Here is a 12,302-nt window from a genome sequence, read left to right as displayed (position 1 = left end):
CACATCCCCTCCTGCAGGTGCCCAGCCCCTGCCATCACCTCCCAGCCCCACATGGGAGCTGCCCAGTCCAAGGGCCAGCTGGGAAAGGGGAAATCTCAGGAGGTGTCAAGAGGTGACCAGGCTGCCCTGACCTTTTCCAACGGGCCAGTCTAGCCTCCCTGGAGCCGCAGCTCAGAGCAGAGGAGGGCTCCCCACCCCCACACAGTGCCCCTCACAGAGTGACCCTCTCCCATGGAGCTGGGAAAAGATTCCTTCCTGACCCAGCTGGGCCCAACGCCTGCCCTGGAGCATAAGGGTGGAGGGGCCTGGCCAACCTCCTTCTCGGGTAGAGTCGCCGCAGACCCAGTTCTTAGCCGAGTGATGTGGCACAGAGACAGGACAGAAGGGTGTGGGGCTGGGAGGGGTTGTGGTTTCCGGCACCTGTGAAGGGGTGGACGTAGGGGTAAATTTAGAGCCTGAGTTGTTAAAGAAGGAACCAGTAAATCTGTGAAAAGGGGAACTCTGCCCAGAGCCGGAGCTCGCTTCCTGTTTCTGGTACCAAAAAAACCAACGAGGAGTCCTTGTGGCACTTTAGAACAAATTTAGTGAAACTCGGCATAAACCTGATGCCCCAGCGGCTACCTTGTAATATACCCCAGCACTGGGAGGGGAGTGGGGTCTAGTGATTGGGGGGTGGGGGACTGGTTGGGGGGTGGGGTCTGGTGCTTAGAGAAAAGGACACAGATCAGAGCCAGCCCCCTAGAGGTGAAAGGCCCCATGTCCCCTTCCCCAGCCCATCCCCAGGGCAGTGGGTCTGCGCAGGTCAGGGCCCGGGGCAGAGCTCACAGGGGCGGACGGCTGAGCCGAGCTTCCCTCTCCGACCCCAGGATGCTGCGAAAGGGACACCCAGAATGGCGGGGGGGGCGACCAGCCCCCTGGAAAGGGGAGGGGACAAGAACATGGGGACAGAGCTCAAGACAACCCCCCCCCCCCCGGCAGATGCCCCAGCTCTGGCTCCCCATCTCATTTGCCCTTCACCCCCCACCCCCGACGTTCACACATTGGGCCCCTCAGCCCCCCGTTCTGCCCCCTGGCCAGTGTCCCCTCCCCCATTCTGTCCCCCGAGCCTGAGTTCCCTCACGTCCCCCCTCCCCCCATTCAGGTTCCCATTCCCCCAGTTCTGTCCCCCATCCCGTGTCCCTTCACCCCCGTTGTGTCCCCTCATGCCCCACGTCCCCTCCCCCTTTCTGCCCCCATCCTCTATCCCCTCACACAGCTGCCCCATCTCAGCAATCCTCGCCCCCCACTTTGCTGTGGGGGGGCACCTACATGGGAAAGACCCCCCCTGGCCTGCCCCTCCCCACGCTCACGCCCCCATCAGCCCATCTCCCGCAAAGCCCCCATCTCCCGCCCGGCCTGTTCCCTGTCAGGAAGGCTGAGAGGATGTGTGGGGCATTAAAGACCAGGCAGCGTGTGGGGCTGAGGGAGGGAAGAAGAATGTGGGGGGAGGGAAAGGAGGGGCTGAGACTGAGGGGGCAGGAGCTGAGGGGAGCCTTGGGCAGGACAGTGACAGAGGAGGGGGGATTTGGGGTCCCCCTATGTGTGTTTGAGGCTGAACCTACCCCATGACCATGGGGGCACCCCCGTCCCCTCTCCCTGCCCCCGCTCAGCTCAGCAGGGGTTTTGGCAGGAAACAATCCTGCCCCCCCACCTCAGACCCACTGAGGGGAACTCTGCCCAGACCCACTGAGGGTGGGGGGGGCAAAGTGTGGGGACAGAGAAGGGGGGTCAGGAAAGGACACTAGGGGGCTGGGAATGTGGGGGGGGCAGGAGTATCTAGAGGGGTGGAGACGAGGAAGAGGGGAGGGGATGCTGAGGCATGGGGGGGTCATTATGGGGCAGGGAATGTGGGGCAGAGGGGAGTGTGGGGGCAGGAGACTGAGGGGAAAGAAAGTGGGGACCCAGGACTGAGGGGCAGGAGCAGGAGGGGGGCAGTGAGAGGGGAGCCTGCTGAGGGGAGCAATGGCAGCTCCCTCCTGGGGGGCACCATCTGCCCCTCCCCCCTCAGACACCCCAACAATCCTACACCCACCCCCAGCTCTGACCTTCTGTGGGGAGCCTGTCTGTCCTCAAACTCCTGTCCCCCATCCCGGCCCCCTCAACCCCCCTCCCGACACCCCCAACCTACTTCCCCCAAACTCCCAGCTCCCCTCAGCCGGCTGCCCCCAAACGTCCGCCATGGGGGGGGCCAGAAGTGCCGGCGGCTAAATCACTCTGCGCCCTGTTGTGTTCATGGAGACGCAATAAAGCGCCCAAGGTGCGAACACGCCCCAGCTCCTGCCCCACACTGAACAGGGTTAAACAGGAGCTGGGGGTGGGGTCCAGAGCCTGCAGTCTGCTCAGCCCCACGGCAAACCCCCCACTGACCCCTGGGACCGGCTGTTACAGACACAGCAGAGCAGGAACCAGGGGAGCCGTGGCAGCGCCGTGTGAAACGAGGGGTTTGTTCCAGTCCCGGCCCCGTTCGCTGGAGCGAGTCTCTAGCTGGAAAATCCCCCGGGTTTGGGTGTCTCCCCGCTGGCCCCAGAGACGCTAGTGACTGTCCTGGGGGGGCAGAGGAGCCACCGGAGCTGGGCTGGAGCCGACGTCGCCGCGGCTGCTGTTAAAGTCCGACCCCGTTTCCTCCCAGGTTGGGGGTTCAGCCGGGGGAGGGGCGATGGCGTCGGGGTCCCTCTCTCCAGCCGCTCTGCTCAGGCCGTCTCCACGGAGCAGGGTTCGTCGCGGTGAGTTGAGTGCCCCTAAAAGGGATGGTGGGCAGCACAGCCCGTCCCCGCAATATTTTATCCAACAATGAGGCCTCGTTTCCAACACCCCAATTTTGAGTCACATTTCTGCTCCCCCACTTCTCCCGTGTCCCAGGCGGGCCACAACCCGACCGGTGGGTTTTGTCTGGCGGCCGCTCGGGTTGGACTAATCCCGTCTTTCTGTCTCACCAACTTTCCCCACAACGTTCATTCGTCCAGGTCCTCGTGACGCTGCCTGAACTTCTCACTCACCTTCGTCGGCTGAACCCCCCACGAGGGGACATTTGGAGGCTCTGCGACCGTTACCACAGTCTCCCCCCGGGGTGGGGAGATTTGGGGGGCAGGGCAGAGGAACAGGAAGTTCTGGGGATTTATACAATAGAAATGCAGGGCGGGGGAGGTCTAGGGAGAAGGGGGTTCAGTCCTGGGGTGCAGCAGTTGGGTTGGGAGTAGTCTGGGAGGCAGGATTCTCAAGGCAGGGGGGTTTGGGGGCAGGGGGGTTTGTGCTGGCATCTCAGCCCCCCAAGGGGAAGCGGCTCGTTCCCCGGGGAGATTCTCTTCTCTGTACAGCCAGATCCAGGCTCCTGGGGGTGCAGAGAGATGGCAGGTTAGAGGGGCCCGTGTCGCCCTGCACCCAGGCCCTGGGGGGAGCAAGGGGCACAGAAGGGGGGGTCACCTCACCTAGGTGCTCCCCTCGGGCGGCTGTAATAGGCCTCAGCCAGGATCAGCCCCAGGACGAGCAGGATCACAGCGCTCAGCGCCAGGCGGGCAATGTTGGCGTGGGTGAAATCCGGGCGCCTCGGGGGGGCCGCTGCGGGGGGAAGGGGAGAGTCACTCGGCGGCTCAGACAGTGAAATCAGCAGCTGGCGCTGCCCCGGAAGGAGAGCCCCCAAACCCCCATCCAGCAGGTCTGGCCCATCCCCCCTCTGGGGCTCTCCCAGGCACCGCGGCTCTGGGGCCTCCCCAGGGCCAGACCCCTCACAGGAGGCTGCGTCCTGCTGCTCTGCGGGTGACCAGGCTGCCCTGACCTTTTCCAACAGGCCAGTCTAGCCTCTCGGCCCCCGTGTAGTGCCCCTCTGTCCACCCCCACAGGTACCTCTGCTCTGGCTTGTCTGCTGTGCAGTGAGCCCATCCCCGGGGTATTCGGTTGCTGCCAAACACAGCCAGGCAGTGTGCAGGGCGGGGGGGCGAGGCTGGTACGTCACCTGCTGCCCCCCACGTCCCGGTGGTGCCCAGGGCCCAGCCAGATGCAGCAGAACATCTATTGGAGGGGGAGGATCGGGGATCCCCTGAGAACCCAGTGAGGGGAGGGCAAGGAGAGGGAATTTTGGGTAATGGTCACCCCTATTGCCAGGGGGACATCATGGGGCCTAGGGAAGGGGGTTATAGCCCCAGGTCCCCTGTGTCCAATGCCCCAGACTCTGCCCCACCCCTGGGATCCCCCACAGCTTCCTGGCCGCGACCTGCAGGGCAGGAGGCTTTGGGGGAGCTGGGGGTCTGGCAGTGGGGGAGGGGCAATGGGGCTGTCTCTCCATCCCCCCATGTCAATGAGCCCCTCCTTGTGGTGTCTGGGCCCCACCCACCCAGATTCACTGCCCCCGTCCCAGCCCCTGGGCACCGCGAGCCTGTTTCCAGGGGTGGTTCGATGGTGATTCCCCCCCCAGCCCCGGTACCTGGCCCTGCGCTGCCCGGACAGGTGGAAGCTGGCGCCGCTCCAGGCTGGGTTGGGTCGGTTCCCCCTGCAGGAATAGAACCAGCATCTGTCGGGGCAGGGGGAGGGGATGAAACAGCAACTTAGTGATCACCCCACCCCCGACTCAGCATCAATCGTCAGTGTCAGTCCCGGGACGGGGGGGAGGGGGTTTTAGTGGCTGAGGAGTGGGGACCCCCCCCCTTCCCTCGCTGAATCCAAACCAGGAGGCACAAATTCCGACAGCCCAGACTCGCTCTGAGATCACCAGTGGGGGTTGGGAACCACACGGGATTCATCATTTCGGGTCCAGTTTTCATGTAGACAAGGTCTTAGTCCATCTTTGTATCCATCACCAGATGTGCTCCCATCTGTCCACTGCCCTATATTCCCAAGGACTCACATTCCCACGGACCCGTGGCCACCCCCCACCATGGATCTATCCGTCACCCTCTACATAGAAGAATTGAACCCATCAGTTCTCTCTGCAGGGACCATCCTCCTCCAAACGGCCCGAATGGCCCCGTGGGCGTCTGAGCGGGGAGCCCTGTTCCCTGGGGGATGAATTGTTCCATTTCTCCCACTCACCTTCTCCCTCCGGTTCCGTCGTGGGGGGATCCGGCTGCTGGGGCCCAGCTGGGTCGGTTCCTTCTGTGGGATTAAAATGAGCATCGGCTGAGATGGGGGAACCTCATGTTCTGGTGCGAACCCCGACACCGGACGGTCACAGCTCCCCCCAGGGCAACCCCACTGCTAGGACGCAGGGAGATGGAAGGTTTGGGGTACCTGAGCTCTGCAGTGAGAAGGAGACAGGCCGTGAGCCAGACCCTGGCACAGTCACTGCGCCCCGTCCTCGCCACGGAGCCCCTGGGAGAAAACCCAGCCAGAGAAACCGCTGGGAGCTATGCCCGAAACTGCCTAAAATCCAGATCACCCCTCTGTACCCCAGTCTGTGAGCCAGGACTCCTGTGTTCTATCCCCATCCCCAGTGGGGTGTAGTGGTTAGATCGGGAGGGGGCTGGGAGTCAGAGGTGCTGGGTGCTGCACAGACACAGACAAAAGGTGAAGAAGGATAATCATCCCCCATTCTTACAAGGGGAAATGGAGGCACATGCAGGTTCAGTGACACCACAAGGTTGCCTGGGGTCAGGGATCTGCCCTCCCTCATCCCCCTAGCTCCAGTGGCTGGGGAACCTCCCCCAGTGACTCTGTATCCACTCCCCAGCCAGGCATCCCCTCTGCTGGGCCGAGGGCTCAGGGTAGAGCCTGGCTCTGAGGATCTCATTGGCCCAGAGACCCCCTGTGGGTCTGGTTGCGTGTGGGGCTGGGAGTGGGGACACTGAGCCAGGCCCCCCACCTGCTACAACAATCTGCATGTAATCACTGGGATCCGATCAGTTGGGCGGCTCTGATCTGGAGCGAGATCGGCAGCTGTAGACCCCTGCGTCTTCCCACCTGGCGCTGGGGATGGTGAATTCACCCCCATCCCCAGCAGCTTCCACCTCCCGTATTTCGATTCCACCTTTATACAGAAATAACCTCCTGGCCTCGCACTGACACTGACAGCGGAAGGTGACGGCTCCCCCGGGGTGATCACCTCACTGGGGCTGACGAAGATGGAGGGTCTGGGCGGAGGGAGCTCTGCGTTCACACGCAAACAGGAGTGAGATGGGGAGACACAAACCCCTCCCCTTGTGTCTGTAACCTGCCCTTAGCGCCCAGCCCCAGGGACAGCGCCGGGGCTAACAGACACCTCGCTGCATCCACAGTTTGTTACTCCTGGGGCAATTCTGCACATCTGTGGACACGCTAGGGTTGCCAATTTTGTTTGGCTGTATTCCTGGAGATTTCTTCACATGACATAATCTTTAATTAAAGATTAATCTATAATTCCTGGAAACTCCAGGCCAATCCTGGAGGGTTGGCAACCCTAGGACACGCATGATTCATCTGTCCTGCATAATTTTGTTTTTTACCCACAGAAAATACATTCTGCCCAGAAGTGCTGCAGTTCTACCTTTTTCCCACCAGAGGCCGCTGTGGCGCCAGAGCACCCGGCAGCATGAACACTGCCCACTGTTCTGGCCCCACAGCGGCCCCTGGTGGGCAAAAGGCGGAACTGCAGCACTTCTGGGGCAGAATGTATTTTCTGTGGGGAAAAATATTCTCTGCCTGCCCAGTGCTGCAGAATTCCCCCAGGAGCAGAAGTTTATCACAGCACCTGCCGCAGAGCCGGGTGAGGGCAGAGTGGGGCACCCAGGGCTGCTGGGGGGTCACAGACTGGAGCTCAGGAACTAGTGGGGTGACAGCGTTGAATCTGGGGACAGGGGAGGAGGCTGCAGGGACACATGGGGATGGGGGTTGGGGGGACAGGGGCTGATGTGCCTGACTGAATGGGAGAGGTTTGAGGCCAACCAGGGTCTGAATGGGGGAGGCTTCCCAGCTCCCTAACAACCTCCCCCCTCAAAAAAACCTTCTTCCGCCCACACCCAACACCTTCCAGATTCACTCCCAGGCTCCTCCCCACTCCCTCAGCTCCCCCATTACCCCTGACAACCCCAGGCCTTTGCCCTGCTTCTGACAGGTGCAGGAAACACAGTTCTGTCGTGTATTTTAAATGAATTACCCAAAGTTCTGCGTTAATACGCCTAGTGAGGAATATATTTAAAAACAAAAAATGACCAGAATCTTTTGGTTTTCGTCTGCAGTGTTACAGACACACTCGCTGACAGATATTTTGAAATAAATGACCAAACTTGAAACTGTCATGATTATAGTGTGTTAGTTTGACAAATAAAATATGCAGCTTTTTGCCAAATTTTCAAATATTTGTGCAGAATTTTTAATTTTTTGGTGCAGAATTCCCCCAGGAGTATACAGTTGTCCAGGCTGCTGGGAAGTGAATTCAGTACTGGGGCCGGGGCCGGCTGGGCAGCCCCTGGGCCCCGACTCCTCTGTGCATCCCCTGAACAGGGGCAGCCCGGGGGAGAATCCCCCTGGGAAAGGATGGCTGCTCAACAGCTCCCCCTGGGGGCAGGGATCCCCCCTCCCTCAGCCCTGAACCTCTAGCAGCTGCTGCTCTCCTCTGGCTGGGGAAACCCCCAGTGACTCTATCCCCACTACCCAGCCAGGTGTCCCCTCTGCTGAGCCCAGGGCAGAGCCTGGCTCTGAGCGTCCCACCAGGGTGAGACCCCCCAAGGGTTCAGGTGGGTGTGGGGCTGGGAGTGGGGAAGCAGAGCCAGGCCCCTCACCTGCTACCACCAGCTCCACGGGGTCGCTGGGCTCCGACCAGACGGGCGGGTCTGATTTGGTGCTATATCGGCAGCTGTAGCTCCCGGCGTCTCTCCGGCTCACGCTGCGAATGGGAAACCGAGTCACATCCCCAGCCGGCTCCACGTCCTGCAGCGCGTTCGGGTTTCCATCTTTGTACAGAAGGAACCTCATGTTCCGGTGCTGACCCCGACACCGGAGGGTCACGGCTCTCCCCAGGGCGACCCCCCCGCTGGGGCGCAGGGAGATGGAGGGTTTGGGGTAGTAGGTCTCTGCAGTGAGAAGGAGACAGGCCGTAAGACAGACCCCGGCACAGTCACTGTGTCCCGTCCTCACCGCACGGCCCCAGAGACGGGGCCCCTGGGAGAAAACCCAGCCAGAGGCACCTCTCCGAGATCCCAGAGATTCCTGGGAGCTACACCCGAAACTGCCTGAGGACCTAAATCCAGAGCACCCCTCTCTACCCATCTATCTACTTAATGGGCCCCCCCAGCCCAGTGTCCCCCTCCCCATTCCCAACCCCCCATGGGCCCATCTAGCCAGTATCTCCCCAAGGGTGAGTGCACAGAAGCCACCAGTAACTGCTGCGTCTCTGGGTCCCCGGCCGGGTGTCCCATCTGCTGGGCCCAGGGCTCAGGGCGGAGCCCGGCTCTGAAGGTCCCATCAGGGCGGACACTCACCAATGGTCTGGCTGGGTGTGGGGCTGGGAGCGGGGACACTGAGCCGGGCCCCTCACCTGCAACAATGATCTGCACGATGTCACTGGCATAGGACCAGTTGAGCGGCTCCCATAGGGCGTGGGATCGGCAGCTGTAGGCCCCTGCGTCTTCCCACCTGGCGCTGGGGATGGTGAATTCGTCCCCGTCACCCTCCAGCTCCCGGATTTCGATTCCATCTTTATACAGAAATAACCTCCTGCCCCAACACTGACACTGACAGCGGATGGTGACGGCTCCCCCCGGGGCGATCACCGCGCCGGGGCTGACGGAGATGGAGGGGCTGAACCAAAGGAATGCTGCATTCACACACAAACAGGAGTGAGATGGGGAGACACAAACCCCTCCCCGTGTGTCTGTAACCTGCCCTTAGCACCCAGCCCCAGGGACAGCACCAGGGATAACAGACACCTCACTGCATCTACAGGGAACCTGTGGGCCGGGTTCTGATCTCAGCCCCTGGGGTCAATCCAGAGTCACCCCTGGCTGCAGTGGGGACAGTCCCCATGGGAGTCAATAACAGGAGGTTGAAGTGAGTTTTGGGGTGAAGGTTCAGGGCTCAGATCCTCTTTTCCCCTCCCCAACCCCCGTCCTAAACACTAAAGTTTCCCCAGCCCCACAGATACTCACATCCTGACATCCCGATCTGCCCGGCCAGCCAGCAGCCTGGAGAGGAGACGGATCATTAGGGACCAGATCCCAGAGCAACTGGATCCTACACCCTGGGCTCAGATCCCCAGCGCCCCCCACCCCCACCTGCCCGCCCGCCCGCCATGGGCACACGCCCTTGTCTCACATCCCCACCATGGACAAATGTGCTGATCTCAGATCCGCCCCCCCATGGAGACACGCCCTGGTCTCACATTCCCCCCACCCCCATGGGAACACATCCTGGTTTCACATCCCCCCCATGGAGACACACCCTGGTCTCACATCCCCCCCCCATGGACAAATGCCCTGGTCTCAGACCCCCACCCCCATGGGAACACATCCTGGACTCAGAACCCCTCCCCCCCATGGACACACACCATGGTCTCAGATCCGCCCCCCCATGGAGACATACCCTGGTCTCACATCCCCCCCCCCCCCATGGAGACACACCCTGGTCTCACATCCCCCCCACCCCCCATGGACACATGCCCTGGTCTCACATCCCCCCAGATGGACACACACCCTGGTCTCAGAACCCCTGCCCTGCCATGGACACACACCATGGTCTCAGATCTGCCCTCCCATGGAGACACACCCTGGTCTCACATTCCCCCCCCCCCCATGGAGACACACCCTGGTCTCACATCCCCCCAGATGGACACACACCCTGGTCTCAGAACCCCCCCCCCCATGGGCACATGCCCTCGTCTCAGATATCCCTCCCCCCCCATGGACACACACCCTCGCTGTCTCCGATACTCACCAAGGAAGAGGACGGTGAGAGCAGATGCCATGATGGGGCAGGGAGAGGCCCCTCAGCGCTGCCACCAACACCCCAGTGCCCAGCTTCACCGAGCCCCAAATGAAGAACTTGGCTGGGAGCTCCAGATACAGGAAGCCGGGGATGGCTCATCTCTTCCTGCGTCCATCACACGTTGGCTCTAATCTTCCAACCAGATCTATTGGAGCCAAAATAAGCAGCGGTCCCTGCAACACCCAGGAAATCCTGGGGCTGTCAGCCTGGCCAAGTGTCATGTAATTCGCAGCATTTCCGTGTCTCTGTGGGGAGTGGGGACAGGTCACACTCAATGTACCCTGCAGCCTTGGCGAAGGTGCACTGGGCTAGGAGCCAGGAGACCATGGGGTCTGGTCTTCAATCTTCCACTGCAGATCCCTCCCATCCCCAATTATTACATTCTGGGTTCAAGCAGCTGGGGACCCATTTAGGTAAAATTAATATGTGATCATGCAATTAAAGGATGGCGTCATAATGCATGTGCTTGAGGGGGCAGAGTTAAGGGTGTTCAGGAAACCTTAACTGGCATTTCCTGGTGCTGGAGGGTTTGACTCTGCAGCCTTCCCTCTCAGTCTGCAAAACTGCCCACATGCGACACAAGCCATGGCACCGTGTGAGGCTCATCCGTTGAGAGATTCTCTTCCCTGCACAGCCGGATCCAGGCTCCTGGGGGTGCAGAGAGATGGCGGGTTAGAGGGGCCTGTGTCGCCCTGGGCCCAGCCCCTGGGGGGAGCAAGGGGCACAGAAGGGGGGGGTTGCCTCACCTAGGATGCCCCCTCGGGCGGCTGTAATAGGCCTCAGCCAGGATCAGCCCCAGGACAAGCAGGACCATGGCATCCAGCGTCAGGCGGGCGATGTTGGTGCGGGTGAAATCCGGGCGCCCCGGGGGGGCTGCTGCAGGGGAAGGGGAGAGTCACTCGGTGGCTCGGACGGGGAAACCAGCAGCTGGTGCTGCCCTGGGAGCAGAGCCCCCAACTCCCCGTCCGGCAGATCCAGCCCAGCCCCTCTGGGGGTCTTCCAGGTGCCGCAGCTCTGGGGCCTCCCTGGGGCTGGACCCCTCAGGGGAGGCTGCATCCTGCTGCTCTCGGGGGCTGAGTCTCAGTTTCACCAGTGAAGGGGGGGCCCGTGCGGGTGAACTGCCCCCCTGAGCCACCCAGCAGCCCTGAGGGCCCCCCCCATCCATCCCCACAGGTGCCTCTGCCCCGGCCTGTCTGCTGTGCAGTGAGCCCAGCCCTGAGGTATCTCAGCTCCTGCCAAACACAGCCAGGCAGTGTGCGTGGGGGGAGCCTGGGACATCACCCGCTGCCCCCCCACCCCCACGTCCCAGCGGTGCCCAGGGCCCAGTCAGAGGCAGCAGAACATCTATGGGGGGTGGGTGGGTTGGGGAAATCCAGTGGGGGGAAGGGAAGCAAGACCAAGGCATTCTGGGTAATAGTGGTGAGCAGGAGTCACCCCTATTGCCAGGGGGACGTCATCATTTTATAAAATGATGGGGTCTAAATGAGCTGTTCCCACCCAAGAAAGATCTTGGAGTCATTGTGGAGAGTTCTCTGAAAACATCCACTCAATGTGCAGCGGCAGTCAAAAAAGCAAACAGAACATTGGGAATCATCAAGAAAGGGATAGATAATAGGACAGAAAATATCGTATCACCTCTATATAAACCCCTGGGAGGCCCACACCTTGAATACTGCGTGCAGATGTGGTTGCCCCATCTCAATGAAGATATATTGGAATTGGAAAAGGTTCAGAAAAGGGCAACAAAAATGATTAGGGGTCTGGAACGGCTGCCATATGCGGAGTGATTAATAAGACTGGGACTTTTCAGCTTGGAAAAGAGACGACTAAGGGGGGATTTGATAGAGGTCTATAAAATCATGACTGGTGTGGTGAAAGTAAAGAAGGAAGTGTTATTTACTCCTTTTCATAACACAAGAACTAGGAGTCACCCAGTGAAATGAATAGGCAGAAGGTTTAAAACAAACAAAAGGAAGTATTTTTTCACACAACGCACAGTCAACCTGTGGAACTCCTTGCCAGAGGATGTTGTGAAGGCCAAGACTATAAGTTCATGGAGGATAGGTCCATCAATGGCTATTAGCCAGACTGGACAGGGATGGTGTCCCTACCTCTATTTGCCAGAAGCTGGGAATGGGTAACGGGATGGATCGCTTGAGGATTACCTGTCCTGTTCATTCCCTCTGCGGCACCTGGCATTGGCCACTCTTGGAAGACAGGATACTGGGCTAGATGGACCTTTGGTCTGACCCAGTCTGGACGTTCTTATGTTCTTATGAACTGTCAAAAATCAAAAAATCGACCGTGAGAGCCAGCACCGGATCCAGCGGGCGAGTGCTTCCTTTGGGAAACTGCTCCGGCGCGTTTTCACGGACTAT

At 60.4% G+C, this 12,302-nt stretch overlaps 1 pseudogene; it reads right to left on the bottom strand.

The window, feature by feature from the left end:
- Positions 1–3,289: 3,289 nt before the first annotated feature.
- Positions 3,290–9,904, bottom strand: LOC128826300 (leukocyte immunoglobulin-like receptor subfamily A member 3; annotated as a pseudogene).
- Between the last annotated feature and the right edge of the window lie 2,398 nt (positions 9,905–12,302).

The sequence above is a fragment of the Malaclemys terrapin genome, chromosome 20 (assembly GCF_027887155.1).
Source record: "Malaclemys terrapin pileata isolate rMalTer1 chromosome 20, rMalTer1.hap1, whole genome shotgun sequence".
In the NCBI taxonomy this organism is placed as follows: domain Eukaryota; kingdom Metazoa; phylum Chordata; order Testudines; family Emydidae; genus Malaclemys; species Malaclemys terrapin.
Note: the sequence above shows the minus strand (reverse complement) of the source record. Positions and strands in the feature narration are given on the sequence as shown.